The sequence below is a fragment of the Anser brachyrhynchus genome, assembly GCF_964034855.1.
Source record: "Anser brachyrhynchus genome assembly, chromosome: 5".
NCBI classification, from domain to species: domain Eukaryota; kingdom Metazoa; phylum Chordata; class Aves; order Anseriformes; family Anatidae; genus Anser; species Anser brachyrhynchus.
In genome coordinates, this window is record NC_137699.1 from 48,791,399 (window position 1) to 48,807,277 (window position 15,879).

Consider the following 15,879-nt stretch of genomic DNA (forward strand, 5'->3'; position numbering starts at 1 on the left):
AGTACTGTATGCAGATCCAAGGCTTAGCCACGGGAGCGGGGAAGCATACCAGATCATTACTTCCTAGGCCGTTGAGTTAAATGTGCAATGCCTAATGTTAATATTAACCTATATACTGAATGGTTTGGAAAGTACCTGTTTGTACTGAGCTCTCCCAGCTGAAACACTTCAGCTGCACAGTTCTTGGCACGGAACTTATTATTCTGAAACTTGCTTTCCCAATTAGCTGGAAAGAGCCTGATTGTTTTCACCCTTTGGATCACTTTTTAACTCCTGTAATAGCTTTATCTGAGACAGATTGATGCGTAGAGATTTCTTTAACAATGCCACAATTATGGGCTGATTATACTTCCTGAGTGAATGAAACTTTTCATGTAATTGGGCATAAATTTAGGGAGAGCCTTTATAGACCCCATGAGCAATTCAGCTAGATTGCCTCTGCTGACTGCTACAACTTGCATCTGTCACATGAGGGTACTTGATGGAGATGTGTACCTTATTAAACGTAAATATGTATATGTAAACTTAGACCGCTGAAAGCCCTGAGAGTGCTTACAGCCCAGCATGGACCCAAGGTCCCTGTCATACGGTTTCAGCTGCTCATGAGCTCAGCACAACCACCCAATGGCAAGCCTGTATATCATCAGATATGTCTGCTTGATCCCTTCCTAATTAAAGGGTAGCTTATGTGATCCCAAGCTATTGCCAGCAACATGGACAGAAATTGCATAGCTCACAGGTGCAGCATGACTAAGCCTGCGCTCAGGCTGGTGCTTTCACCTAGATATCGTTGTTTTTATCTGTAGCTTGTCGAATACCTGCCCTGCTTTCAGAGGGTACACAGCATGGAGTTAAAGAGGCTCAGGAAAACATGGTCTATGAGGAAAGACTGAGAAAGTTTAGGATGTTTTGCTTAAAGTCTGCTGAGGGAGAAAGCATAACTGTTTCCAAACATATAAAAGGTTGCTGCAGAGAGGAAGGAATAACCTATTATTTACCTGTGCACAATGGGCAGGACAAGTAGTAAGGTGCTGGAATTGCTGTAGGGTAGATCAAGGGGAAAACTTTCTATCAGTAAGGAGGTGAAGGATGAAAAACAGTTATCAGGACGGCACAGCGTTTCCACCACATGGCCAAATGCCTGTTGGACATGTTGTAGGCAGGGGCAGGGCATCAGCACAGAACGAGCAGACAGAAATATGCTCAGTCCGAAGAGAGAAGAGCCTCAGTGCCACAGAGCAGACCCCAGGTCACCACAAGCAACATGGAGAGGCTCACATCCCTTTGCCCCCTCCATTAATGGGGCTGCATAAATATCTTACATGGGTATAACTCACTCAGATTCATTCTTTAAGCACAATCATTACATTGCAGAGCTGAGGGAAGAACGTAGGTAATTTAATTCTTAGTTATCTGCTCTACCCACCTGACCACAAATACCACCGTTCTCCTGAAACATGAAGTTAAAGCCAGACTAATAATGACTTCTCACCACAGCACTTTTTGACATGGAGGTGTTAGCAGTGGCTGCCCCAGGTCCTAGGGGACCGTGGGAAACCTTGATTAGGAGGTGTGGATTTTTCTGGGTGGAAGTGACTTGGTGGGGCTAGAAATGTATTCTTAGTGTCCTCCCCGGGACGCCACTGTGAGCAATATATGATCTCTGCACCATCGTTTTTGTAGCAGGTCATATTTTCACGATGTCAAGCATGCTGCTGCCTTTTCTGTAATAAAGCTCACCTAATCAAAACAAGTCAGAGCTTATCTAAGCCCCTAGCCGGAGATATCTCTGTGGTGGCTACAGAGCCGGGTTTCCTAGCAACCTAAAAGGCATTAGACGGGGCTTTGTCGACATATATCTGTTACACACAAACCCCCCCGTTTGAATAATGTTATGGGTGTGACATAAACCGACAAAAGCCAGGAAATGCAGAGCTGGGGCTGATTTTCTATCCTTACCGCTCATCACAGAAAAAAAATTAAAAAAAAGGCACAGTCATGTGAGAGATGAGCAGACCAAACCAACATTTATATTTCCTGGCTTTTGTCCCAGATGAGATGCCATTTAAATGAGGTGCTTGGTATTAATTTTCTCTGTTTAAGACAGGCTTAATGCTCACGGTAGGTAGCATGTTGGCAGTGCTGTTAGCTTCCCCATGATCTCCCCTCTTCCTTGGAGGGGCCAGCTTGCAGGAAGAAAGGCATCGTAGCTCTTCTGTGATCTTTGGTTTCCCCATGGTGAAACCAGCTTTCAGATCCTTGCCTTTGGAGGCAAAGGCTGGGAGCAGGGTGGTAATGATGCTCCATCACTATGAGCTCAGGGAGGAGCTGGTGAGGACAAGCAGGTTAAAAACACTACTAATGCTACTAATATCCACACTCTCCAAACAACTTTATAAATAGGAAGATGCCTCTTACAGTTTTCAAGGAATTCTTGTTACAAGAACGCGGAATGGATCTTGTTATCAAGCATTAGGAAAACAAAAGATCAGGAGAAAAAAGAATATATATTCTTTTTCCCAGGCCAAAAATATACTGAAGACTGATGAACAGTCTGAAAAGTGGCACTTCAGCAATGTCTTTTATTTCTTCACTTGTAGCAAGATGAGTGTTCAAAATCTCACAGCTTGTGGAGAGCTTGTGGAGGAGACTGAAAGGGGAAGGGATGGAAGAACTACTGCTGTTGCTGATTGCCACTTTGAATTCTTGGGGAAGAAGTCCTCTGGAAGTGAATGGAAACTGATCACTTCTCCATCATCTTCTAGAGTCATCCCACAGAACTTAACAGAAAATAATTATTTTGCTGCAGATTGTTATAAACTGGCTAAAAAGTGAAGGAAGAAAAAAAGATGTGTTAACTTTCACAAGCCTACTTATCAGCTGGGGTAAACTAATTTAATTTACTTGACTTGTGTGCAGCTCTTTGAATGTGTACCAACTCAGACTCTAACTGTGTAGCTTTTTGTATGTGTATTTGCAGGGCTTCACTTGTCTTACCTCCGGGTCTTTCACAGAAAAACAAGGGCCCATTTTTACATTTGCTTGGAGGCCTGAAACGAAGGTTTTATCTATATGTAAATTTTTCCAGCCTGGTTGTGAAATCTCTAAGGTGGCTTGTAGAGAAAGGTCTGGGGAAACCTAGCTATAGCTGAGTACTCTGGTGTTGTAAGGGAAAATCCTCTGAATTGTTGTCCGTGGGTGAGCCACTGGGCTTTCATCCCATCCATTCTTCACTGTAATCTTCATTACCATAAGAGTTCATGCTCCTCACTCATGGATGCCATACTGTCTGAACTCCAAGGGGCTCTTGGAATAAAGGCACTCACACAGCCTCTCTGCTGACAACAGCCAGGGGTTTTTTAGCAAGCATATCATGAATATATACGCTAAACGAATTACAATGGAAAGGAATTACTATGCACAAGCCTCTGAAAGAAACAGAAGCAGAAGGAGGTTCTTGCACTTTCTACCAACGTCATCTCTACTGTCCATCCGCTTGTTCCCCATTTAGCCTTCCCACTGGCGTAGCTCCTATTATGTGTTTGAGGACAAGACAATGGGAGCCCACTACGTGCTGGCAAATGTGTGCATTGTTCTGCGGGCTCCCTGTAGAAATCCCTGCATTTGCATGACCCGTTTTTCCAAAGTATGTTTTCTGAAGGGGGGGAGTAAGAGGAAAATGGATGATGTCTCACAGCTGTACGCAGATTAGTGGTATGTTTATGCCTGTACATCAAGGTAGATAAAATAGCCATATTTTTCCCCTAAGTGCTTATTTGTAATGCATGCATGAACTAACTTAACGAGCTTAAAATATTTAGCAAATGCTGAGACGAATGGAGAGTATGGGCAGGGGGTACAAAACTAGCAGAGATAATTGAATACACTTAGCCATCACAGAAGCTTTACATAGCTGTAACACATTCTCTACAGATAACACAGCTGGGACAATATGGCTAGAGCTTTAAAATACCTAGGAATTTTTATTATAAGATAGTTATCAATTATTGTGAACATTAATATTAAACATTTTTTACTTTAGTTAAATACATGCCTCTTCTTTATTAAATATTAAAGAATGCATCATAAAATGTAAAATAGTGAGCGTTTTTAGTTGTCATTTTTTCAGGACTCAGCTGAGCAGGAAAGGTCTCTGATAGGGTCTCTCTTGGATTCGAAGTTTGCCTTGGGAGCACAGGTTGCCAAAGGAAGGTGGATCAAAACACAGAATACACAAGTCCCTCAGATTTGACAATCTGAAATGCCAAATGAGAGCAAAGTGACTGGCTGCTGTAACAAGAGTGCATACCACCTGTAAAACTGGTAAAGTCCTTCAGCACTGGAGAAAACCCTACTAGATCAAATCATAAGTTTCCAGCTTCATTCAAACTGAGCCTAACTCTGTACCACTGCCCTTGTTCTGGCTCAGACCAGGACCTCGAACGAACAGTCTGCAGCAACCCACCCATCTCCGCTCACACCTAATGAACTGCTTAATTAGAGCAGCAGTGGGGAAACTCTGCTGTTTGGTTTCCCTTTCCCTCAGGTGCCTGACAGTGCTCTAGGAAGGACTTCAGTTTGTCACAAAGGTCTCAGAGCCACTGAACCTTCGTGGCAACCCATGGCAGGTTCAAGGTGAAGGTCTTCTCTGCTGGGGCCTTTCTGAGATAAGTGACCTTGTTGCCACCACAAAGCTCTGCCCCGGGTCGCACCTCTCGCACCGCAGCCAATTACCTTAGCTGAAGCTGGGGATTAACGCCTGGTTGTTTAATTTGGAAGAGCAATTTGAAGGTCACCGGGGAAGGTAATACAGTCCTGGTGACTGAACATGTGGATAAGGGCACCACAAAAACATAATCTACTTTGTTGAGGATACGATAAACCAGGTTTATGTGTGTGGTTGGCAAGCAGCACTTCTAAGTGTTACTCCATCAGATAATCCAGACAGCAGAGCAACTATTTATCCCCCTGCTCCGCTAATATGGCTTTAATCTATGGATTAGGTCATTTTCATATTTGTAGGGTTTTCTAAAACAGAATTAGAGGTAACTTCTATTTATTTCCTATCTGATTTCCTGATTTATTTATTTTTATTTATGAAATAATACTTATTTCTGTAATCAGGCAAAGGTAATCTAAGGGGAAGATCTCTCATATTCCAAAGGACAAAACCTCAGTCGAACAAGACAATGCAGACATTTGGCTGTCCAGTGCCACCCTGCATCCAGGTTTCCCTTGACATGTCCTCTTTTTCCACCTGGAATAAGATGTCCAGAAATCCCAGATGTCTAACCACTGTTTGCAGACAGACACAGAGCAGCTTCACTGAGCACATGCAGATAGCTGAGGTGCCCCTCATGTGAGACACGTGCATGAGGCCCAGGTGGTCTGTGGACGTGCAGTAAATTTTCTGTATACATCTACCCAGCCCAGATATCATGGCACCACCAGGAAGTTTGTGTCTTTTTGCAGGAGTCCTGCCCAACACTCGTATGCCCCTTTCTGACAGAGAGCGCTGGGCTCATGGCCCTGGGCCAGGCCGTGTTGTGAGGGGGAAGGAAGGAAGTGGTTGTGTTTTTCGCGTGTGATTGACGTGATCCAGAGGAAGCTTCTGTACATGGAGGCTGCAGATTCATTGTGCTGCCAGTCTGCGGCCTCAGGCAGGCCTGGTTTTATAGCTCCTGGGACCAGGTTGCTGCGTCAAAGCAGCTATGGGGTTTACACAGTTCAGCTGCTAGGCAGAGGGACGCCCGTCTGGCTGAGGAACATCCTGTCTGTGCATATTTTTGCCATCAGGTGTGAAGTGATTCAGTGTTGAATTCTCAGAGGTACTCTGGGAACTCTACATCCTTCTTGAAAACAAAGGGCCCAGGGAGAAATGTCGCTCGTGCCGCACCACTGCAGGAGTGGGAGAGGGTGATGGCGGATCAGGCAGCAAGGGCCAGAGAGCCTGTCACAGGTCAAATGGAAAATTGTTTAAAGAATGCTTGGTCTCCTTTTCTCTTGTTTCTCTAGAGAGAAAGTTTTCTCTCTCTATTTCCTCCTATTACTCTTCAGAGATCTGTTTCATTTGTTTACCTCTTGCATTTTACAAAATACCATCTGAAAGGACTTGGAGGCTCCATGTCAACAACATGCATAAACATACGCCTGACTGCAAATGTAAAAGGTCAGACGGTTCTTGTGCTTAAGGACAGAAGCATCTGTCTGGTGTGAGGGTGCCACTAGCCAAGGCACTGAGACTGCCCAGTTTGTCAGCATCACCTCCTCTTCTCTCCCTGGCACTGGGATGGTCACACTACAGCCCAAGGCAAGGTTTTTGATTACATAGGGACTTCTCTGGGGACGGTAAAGGTCTGGAGAGCATGTCTGGGCAGGGCTCAGCACCGTGAAGCCCCAGGACTGACAAAGATCCACCAAAGACCCCACCACCACCACCACCACAACAACCAACTTGCAATCTGAGGACAAATGAACTTAGTTTTCTCTAACCCAGAAAGGCGAGTATGAATGCCAATGAAGAGGGCACCATTGATGTCTTCTCCAGAAGAGCGTGAGGTCTGTTCATCCCGTGCTACAGAGGGATTGACTACAAAAGGAACAAATGCAGAGCCCTTCTGGGGGGTCGGACAAACTACGTGACAAGAAGAGATTAGAAGCATGACTTCCTACCTGGCAGTGTGAAAGGGTAAGAAGGAACTCTTGCTGTCTTTAGGTATGGATTCACAACCAGTTTAAACCAATCAATATCCAAGCTGTTAGCACCATTTTTTATTTTTTTTTTGACCTTTCTCTTCCTATGCTCCATATTTTTCCTTGGGCCAATGCTTGGATAACTGTGGGATCAGGGAAGGATCTTTTCTGAGTTAATTTTCAGCGAGGTGAGCTTTCCACACTGGCTGACCATCCAGTCAGCAACAGAACAAGCACTAGCGGTAGCACTGGTCAGCAGCAGCACTGTTGCCAGTGCAGAGGAGGCAGTGTGACCATGGTGTCACGGGCAGAGATGCAGGATGGGCCCACGCCACCGGATGGAGGCAGGTGAGGGAATGCCTGCTTGGCAGCAGCTCGCACATAGGATCTACTTAAGCTAAGCAGGAAACCAGAACTGAGAGGTTAACATCATCGAGGGAGAAGAACTATTTAAGCTACGGTACAAGGCTGGCACAAGAACAGATGGACATATGGCTATGAATAAAATTAGGCTGGAAATTAAAAGGCTTCTAGCCACGAGAGGAGTGGGTTTCCAAAATAGCTTTCCAATGGGAGTAGGGGGGTTCAAAAGAAGTCAAATAAGTGTGAGATTGAGCTTAAGGAGATTTACAAGAGACAGTTGCTGCAATAGGGAGGAACCTGAGCTGAAGACCTAGGAGATGTATTTCCATTCAACCTCCCCTGTTTGCTTTCATTTTGGCTTTCTCTTTTACACTTCTTTCCCTTTCTCTCTCTTTTTTTTTTTTTTTTTTCCTGTTTCTTTTTTCTGCTCTGATGACAGGCTGGAAAATCCTCTCTGTGCATTTTCTCTGTTGCTGTTACAACCATTTGGCAGAACAGGGCAAGGGCAAATCCTGCTCTGGTACATCTGAATGGGGCTATTGAAGTGTGCAGGCAGCAGCAGCGGGGCTGACCCCTCAGGGCAGAGGAGCAGGGGCTGCAAGAGGACACAGCTTTTCCCCTTGCTGCTGTGCCACTGACACACTCGTGCCTTAGCAGGCTGCTTGCTGGCAATGCACCTGGCTTCTGTTCAGGGTAGCCTATGATGCAATAGAGAAGGGTGTTGTGAGGTTAAATCCACTGAGATAAGGAGGTGCCATGGGATGTCCTGCGGTGCCATGGGATGTCCAAATGCCTGCGTAATGCCCTGGTGTTGGTGCCAGCTGGGAGTACCCATCGCTTTTGGAGTCCAGTCCTCTGGTGCTCAGCAGGGCTGCTCTGAGGCAGTGCAGCACAGTGGCAGGTTTCCCCTGCAGTACCACAAGCACTGTCAGTGTCTGATTTGAATGTGTACCAGACATGCAGCTTGCAGAGAACAGGCTTGAATGCATAGGTAATACAAAGAGGGGCTATTTGGCAGGGGGTATTATGCTTCCTGGCACTGGCTGCTTCATTTGCACTGGTGCCCACTTGCAGTGACTGTATTTGACAGCTTGCAGAAGAACTGCTAGGGTTTCACAATATGCTGTTCTGTGAAAAGAAAGCATATCTTGCAAGAAGTTGGTCAGCTAACAAGAAAACAAGTGATTTAGATGCTAGACAGACCGAATCATTTTTTAATTCTATTGCAGTATAGCAGCAGATGTTTAGGTCACTGGCAAACACCTGAAAAGTTGCCACAGCTCTATTAGTTGGCATTAGTGCCTTCGTTTCACAGAAAGAAAAGTATTGCTTTTCACAGTTCAGCCTGGGATTCCACAACAACCTCTGCCATTATCTCAGCCAGTTGCCACGGTCATGCTCTCCCTCCCACCCTTGCCATGGCGCCCTGCCTCCTTCCTCAGATCACTCCAGTGCTAACCAGCTGTGGTGGCCAGCCTTCTCAGCATGCTGAACTGGTACAAAACTATTCACTGTTGTTTTGTTCTGGTTGTTTATTTGTTTTGGGTTTTGGCCAGGCCAAAGAGGAGCATGTCCAAAGCGAGCCAAAGAGCAGCTATGTCCAAGGAACCAACCATTAGATGGGTTCAGGCTGCTGAGGGGCAACAGCATCCATGCACTGCTCACAGGTTGTGTGGAACAGATTTAAGGAGTCCTGTGGCTTACTTCAGATTTGGGATGATCCTGCTGGAGCTTTCCTTAATTGCCACAGTGATGAATTTTAGCTTCTTTTGGTGAAACCTGTCCATTAGACATGACATGTACCTACTGACATGCCCGTGTAAAAACAGTATAAACAGCTCTGTGAAGGGGATATTAGAAACACTTATGTTTCCCCTTCTTGATCAGTATTCTCTGGGTTTTCTCTTTTTGGAAAAATAAGTTATTAAGACTTTAAGATAAAAGCAGAATACAAAGTGGAAACTTCCAAAGCATCTGTCACTTGTGTTTGTGCAAATTAAAATGCCTTGTCTAGCAGAAGCCCAGTGCCTTTCTTTCTTTCCTGTAGATTTTAGATTCAACTATCAGCACTGCTGCATGGGGTGCACGCTGCTGTCCTGCCCACTGCAAGGCAGTGCATGCTCCAGCTGTCCCACAGAACCTAACAACAGTTTGGGTACCCTCTCACCATCAAGTATCAGGTGAAATGGCTGCCAGCTGGAAGTGCAGCAAAGGCAGGAGGATGTGACCAGACATCCTTTGATCGTTTGGGCACCGTGGTCCCTCTGCTCTGAATGGCTAGTGAGTATTCAGAGCCCTTACAGGACATTTCCTCCCAACACACCCTCAAAAAAAAAAAAAAAGTTTTGGACAAGGTTTATTCTTAAGCAAAAACATTTTATTTGCAGCAAATGCACAGAGAATCTTGTTTGTCTGATAATTATAGAAATACACAACACCCAGGCCATTTCCACACACTCCAGATCTGCTTGTATTCTGTGCCCGTAAAGCTTCCTGCTGACTTCTTCTTGGGGTTGCTCCTGCAGCATTGCTCATTGCTGTTTGGGCAGACTTTGCTGTTTTCCCCCTCTCACTCAGACATACACACACACACACACGTACATGTTGAATCTGCATTAGTTTGGGCCAGAGAATGCCTCAGCTCTTCCCATCATCAGGCCTGGAGGCTTGGCTTGTTGCATTGGATGGCTGTTACTGCTGTTATCAGGTGTTTCACTCTACAAAGTGTCTTAACTGATCCTGAAGGAAATGTTCTCAGTGCTTTAATCAGATCTATGATTTTGGGTAAGATGCATTAATGCCTTCTGGTATTATTAGTTCTCTTGTAGCAATGGTAAAGTATCAGATCTTAGAGAAACGCTTATCAGCTGTGATGTACTTCTCATAAAAACCTGAGCCTATAAATACTGAAGTTCTTTCCTTTCTGGAACCTCTTTGATTATAATAACCCAGTGGTATCATTACAACCTGCAGGATGCATCCATACACACAAAAAAATTTCGCATGTTGCTAAAACATGCTCAATAGTTGGAAAGATCATGTAATAAAAGAGGAAGAAAATGTCCAGCATGGTGGAAATCATCTGCTTAAAATGAATCATGGTTGAACAAACCGCCTGAGGAGTGGAAGGAGCTCGAAAAGTCAGCAGGGCCCCTGTTCTGGGTGATATTGTCTACTGATCTGCGCAGAAATGCGCACATTTATATTGCCTACATGTGGAAAGGCATGTCAGCTTAAGAAAAAAATTAGCTGCTACTCAGTCAGGTTAGATTTGATGAATCCCTGCCCAGAAGCTAACCTAATACGTGTGTGCTGGACACCCTGACGTGACGCCCAGGCCACAGAACAGTCTGTAATAGTTGGACTTTTTTGTTAAAGGCTGCATTTACTGAGGCAGATTAAATAATATGAGACAGAAGAGTGTGGGGAAGAATTCAGCAAATGTTTGCAACTCAGTGAGCTGATCCAGGTGCAGCTATAGGTGTGTTTGTCTGCAGTCCTTGCTGCTGCTGCATCCTGCCACCACACTGACAGACACTCTGCCTCCGCAAGCTTCCCCTCACCTGCTGGGTTCTTTTCCCCAGATGTGGTCAATGCTGCCTTGAAACCTGACCATCCCGCTGCTCTGCTGTTCACACAGCATCATGGCATAGTGCCTTTCCAGCCACCAGCCTGGGGGCTTTTTGTACGGGGCTTCTGTTTCAGTTTGAATCAAGTGGGGTCCAAATGAGCTGTGGATCTATAGATGGTTTTCTGTAGTCTCCTGACTTGTTGGGTTGTAGTTTCACAAGCACAGTTTTATTAGAAAGGCCTGCGGTGGAGACTGCCTTTCCACTCTTCCCTGTTTACATGATATTGCTTGTGTGTGCAGGGGAGAATAGTTTTTTCTTCTGCATTCCCAGTATCAGATACTTATAGATGCAGAAAGACCACTTTGCTCTAATTTTGCAATGCCTCTGAAGGAGGGAAGGTAGGGTAACAGCAGTTCACTGGGGCTCAAAAATGCTGGCATCATTTCCTCCCTCAATACAGACACATGGGATAATTCATTTTATTTCTGTTTATCTCAAGTGACTCCTTAAAATGGGGGTAATGACATTTAGATATGTAGGATCACAGCAGGTCTGGGCTGACTGCTGCAGCAATGGCATCACCATCATGTCTTTCAGCTCCCTAGCAAGGCAGAAGATTTCAGCCCAGGCTTTCACCCAAGTGTGGCCCAAGCAGCTCATGAGAGCTCAAGAAGCTCGTGGTTTGCCCTGCTAGCTGTGCCAGCTGCTGGCAGACTGCACGCACACAGCAGCGGTGCGGCTGTGGCAGGGGCTCACTGGCGTGCCCCCACTGTTTCTGTGGGGTGTGGGCAGCCTGGAGAGCAACTCGGCCCCGAACTCCCTGGTGTTCCTCGCCAGAGGGGCGTGAAACCCCTTGTTAAAACTGCCTGTGTAATCTGAGTTATCCCCTTCTCCGAGGAGAGAGGAGTGTTTTCAGGAGGTAGGAGGTGCTGCGATGAACTGGTGACTGTCACCCAGTATTTCTCCTGGCCAGCCCCCCCACCAGGCATTTAGGAGGACAAGGCCAGAAGCAGCAACACAGAAGGTAAATGGTGGTAATCTGCCACCAAGAAAAGCACATTCCTGATGCCCTGTGGTGAGATGTTACATGGATCATGATTTATATTCCCCCCAAAACTCTTTCGTTTTGTGCTTGTTCTGTACTTTTAATGCATTAAAACACCCAGTCTGCCTTTGAATCTACACTTTGATTCAGCTCTTCACTTGGATAATGGGCTGTAGCAATGAGTTTTGCTGTCTTTATTTTAATTTGGAAAGCTTTGAATTACCAAACTTTTAATTTAATGAATATCCCCTGAATCTCTGATTAGATTGCTTTATCTTTTCTACAGTTCTTTTACCAGTTTTACCTGTGTGCTGTAGGAATTTCCCAATGTTATGTTTTCTTCTGGAGCCTCACTGTTGAAATGTGCTATGGTAAAATTTATATATAAAAAAGTCATATTTTCCTTCTCATGGTGAATGCTTGCTCAAAATAGAAGAAAAAGGAAACCTTTTTCACTTAAAATTTCATTTTTTCCTCTAGTGTAGCTTCTTTGCTTCTTCTCCAGACAACCTGTGCCTGGTACAAGCACATACAAATGCATACGAAGCAATTGCTATTCCTTTTGACGAGGGTGATGCCATGTTTTGGCAACTAAGTAGCACTGCAGATTCAGACGATGGAAATAACTAATTTTGATTGATTCACATAGTTCTATAATCCTACTGTATGAAACTTTTCAGAGAAGGAAGACATTTTGGACGTATTATTAGTCTAATCTGTTTGATCTTCTATCTTGCCCTAACTGCTGACTTTTTTAGTGCTATATTTAGTCTCCAGTTCAAATATATGCTCACATACTATGGCATTCAATCAGTTCCTTAAAGAGAAGACACATTTTCAGAGTTGGAGTTAAGTCAATGTGACTCGAAATGCTTGACTATACACAGCATCTGGCTTTCATCTGGGTTTGCTTCTCACACACTCTCTCTCAGAGGTTTCTAGCCTGTTCACTCCCATATATTGGGTATTTTCAGTAGCTGCTGGGAAAAGAAGGTGACTGTAGATGGGCTACAGCAGATTCAAGGTTTAGATTCAAGGACCTCAGCCTGTTTGCCTACTAAAGACAAAAGAGCAGGGATGACTTTGTTCAACAGTAGCTATATATACACTTTATTCTTTGCCCATAGTCACCTAGTTCTTTCAGAAACCATAAAACCAGGAGTTTCTGATGTGAAAACCTGTGTTAGGTTCCCTAGGTCTCTTCTGTGACAACAGCAGGGAAGAAATGAGGAAAATTTGACACTTGCATGCGAGTTTCAGGTACTGGTTACCACATCTACTTCAAACTTAAGTAAGCACAGATTTTTTTTTTTTTTTTTTCTGCTGCAGAGGCTGACTTTGAATGTCCTTGAAGTCTGGTGTTATACATCCTGGCGAGCAAGTAGAGAAATGAGACAGATGCATCAATTTAGTCATATAGGGAGGTTTCTAGTAAACTTCTGCACAACGGGGTAGTGACAGTGTACTTAGTAAAGCCACACGCTTTTTAAAAATAGTGCTATTGATTTTGTTAGTGTGTGTATCAAATGTTAGCACATTCATTAAAACAGCAGCCTTCCAAACACTGCTGCAGAACAACCAGCAGGCCCAGAGTCAATATCCATCTGAATATTGGCTCGCTTTCAAAGGGTAACTTAAAATTAGGGCATTGACTTTTCATGTTATAGAGGAAAGATCTTAGAGGGAGCATTTATCAAACAGAATTAGGCAATATTTATCAAATACAGCTAAGCTGCAGATCCTGTTTGAGCAGGCAAAGATGAGTGCATACAGCCATGTACGGCTCTAGCAAAACAACATGATGTATGTTTATATGTATATATCAATGTCTAGGTTAAGAGTCTAGTATATATATATGAGAATAAAGAGGAGGACATTTATCTAAGGGAAGTTTCAGTTCTAAACTCTTGTGTGGGTACACTGAAACATCGCTCAGTAGGTAAGCAATGTATTAAAATGATTAAGTAAATACTATGTCTGTGCCTTTGTCTTTATCATATGGTTTTTGTACAGTGCTGTGAGCAAAGCAATGCATTAGAACAAATAGGACCATTGGTGGCAGTAGGTTTACAGCAACAAAATACAGTCCATTGTGTCTGTTGAAAAAGAACTAAGATAACACAATAAACTTTTTTTTACCCTCTCCTAAGGATGACAGGTGAGGGAAGAAGAGTGGAGGTCATTCCACTTCTTATAGTTTTACTATGAATTTATGACTTACCTGCTGTTTCTTTTTCCCTTTGGTGTCTGTTCATGCTGCTCTTCTTACTTTCTTGGCCCCTGAGAAATCTTTCAAGGCTCTCCAGAATGGTTTCAGTTCACCTCTGCATTCTTAATGTAAACCCATGAGGATGATTTATATCTCTGGAGAAAAAATGATCCCACTGTCAGGGCATTTCTTGTTCCCTCCACTAAGCTGATTAGGTTTATCCAATATCTGTGGTTTTTGTTTGTTTATTTTTGGCAGGGCTTCTTTTAACCCAGACAGGGGCACCAATCCAGTTCACCCCATTGCTCCCCCTGCAAGGGTACAGGACTGGGGAAAGAGGAGGCAGAGATTTCTGCTTATGTTGTTGTTGCTGCTAAGAAAAATGACTGTAGGAACAAAGCCAAAAGCACCTCCTGAAGTACCCAATTTCTTTCTCCTACTTAGAGAGGGACCGGAGAGCTTCAAAGCCTTAAGCCCTAACTTAAACTCCTCAGGTGGGAAGGAAATAGGTATTTCCACAGTTAAATACAAATTTTAGCCATGTTGATTCACCCATCAGAGATGCCTCCGTTACTGCCATGACTACAGAAGGACACTGGTGAGGTGCCTGGTGCTGGGGGTACTGTCATGTCCACAGTGCTGGCTCCTGGCTGGTCCGGGATTATTGGATCTGATTGGGACTGTAGCTACAGATACTGAATTCAGTGAAACCTTCACCAAGGCCACTGTTGATCTTTTCCTGCTTCCCAGCGACATGCTGAAGGCACTGAACTGCATTCTCCCTCCTTTCTGTATTTTGCTTACTTTCTCTTTTGTAATGCAGAGCAGCACTTGGAGAGAATGGCTTTATTGTTTGCAGCTCCAGTTAATTTTTAACCTGCTTGCCACTGTGACTTGCTTGGTGAGGTCTGGATTTTGCAAACTCCTCTTTAGTCTCAGCTGAAAAGAGCTTTTGTGATGTTGTGTTGATACTGGAAAAATGCAAAAGATAGATGGCAAGCACTTAGAGAAAACCGATGTCTTATAGACATACTATGTTTCTAATGGAAACAAAAGGTAGAAAACACCTGCCTCAGTGTATTATCCCATCCATTCAGCTGCCCTCACACTTGGTAAAGTTGGTAAAGGAAGTGTCTTTCCAAAGTATATCTTATTTTGTACCAGGTTCAAGTGTTCCTGACGACGACACCTTCCTTATTTTACTTTGATTTTCTCTCACGCTGACCGCATTATTACTGTAAATGGATGTTACTCTTTGTCTCAAGATGCATATCCCAAAGATCTTCATTTATTTTGTTCTCCAAAAAGAGAAAACATGATCTGGGGCAGTCAGTCTCTGCAAAGGACGGTTTTAGCAGTTTTATTGCTCCCCACAGATTATGACCTCTCTGAAATCTCTGCAAATTCCTGAATCACCTCCTGCTGTTAATACCGCCACCGAAGTTGGGCCCTAGAGTCTACAGGGTCACCCAAGAATCCTCACCACTATGATATATTGCATTTATCTTGTCTCCTTCTTTTATGAATGCTGAGCAATAATTGTAGATCTTTCTCCCCTTAGCAGCAGGATAGGAGCTGGAGTTGAGTCCCTCCAAAGTAAATCCAAGGTAAACTGATCAACAGAATGAGTGGGTGGAGAATGAAGGGGCATATGGGGGGGTCTGAGTCTTCCTTGTCATTATGCCACCAAAAAGTACTATTTTAACTAGCAAAAGTAATTCTTGACTTCTTTTCCACTTAAACCACCAATTCAGAGGGTGGCTTTGAATGAATCTCTTAGAGGAGTAATTTAAAAGGGGCAGCAGATTCAGGGTGAATTTAGAGTAGTTTGAAAAACTTGACCTTTGCTGCAGAAAACTTGAGTTTCTAAAGTGTGAAGTGTCCAAAATGTGAAGTGTCCAAAATGGACTTTTATCTTTGTCTGATTTTATGAAATGAGACTAACATTCTTTACCATGTTTGTAAAATACCCTGGGTCAAGGCTGCTGTGAATATGC

The 15,879-nt window shown here is 44.0% G+C and overlaps 1 long non-coding RNA gene across 2 annotated transcripts in view; it reads left to right on the forward strand.

Moving 5' to 3' along the window:
* Position 1: 1 nt before the first annotated feature.
* The window catches only part of LOC308196751, a 31,878-nt gene continuing 16,000 nt past the window's right edge, over positions 2-15,879 (forward strand). For both annotated transcript variants that reach the window (XR_013952377.1, XR_013952378.1), the window contains exons 1-2: positions 2-11,703; positions 15,444-15,489. This is a non-coding gene — a long non-coding RNA (uncharacterized lncRNA). The remainder of the gene's footprint in view (positions 11,704-15,443; positions 15,490-15,879) is intronic.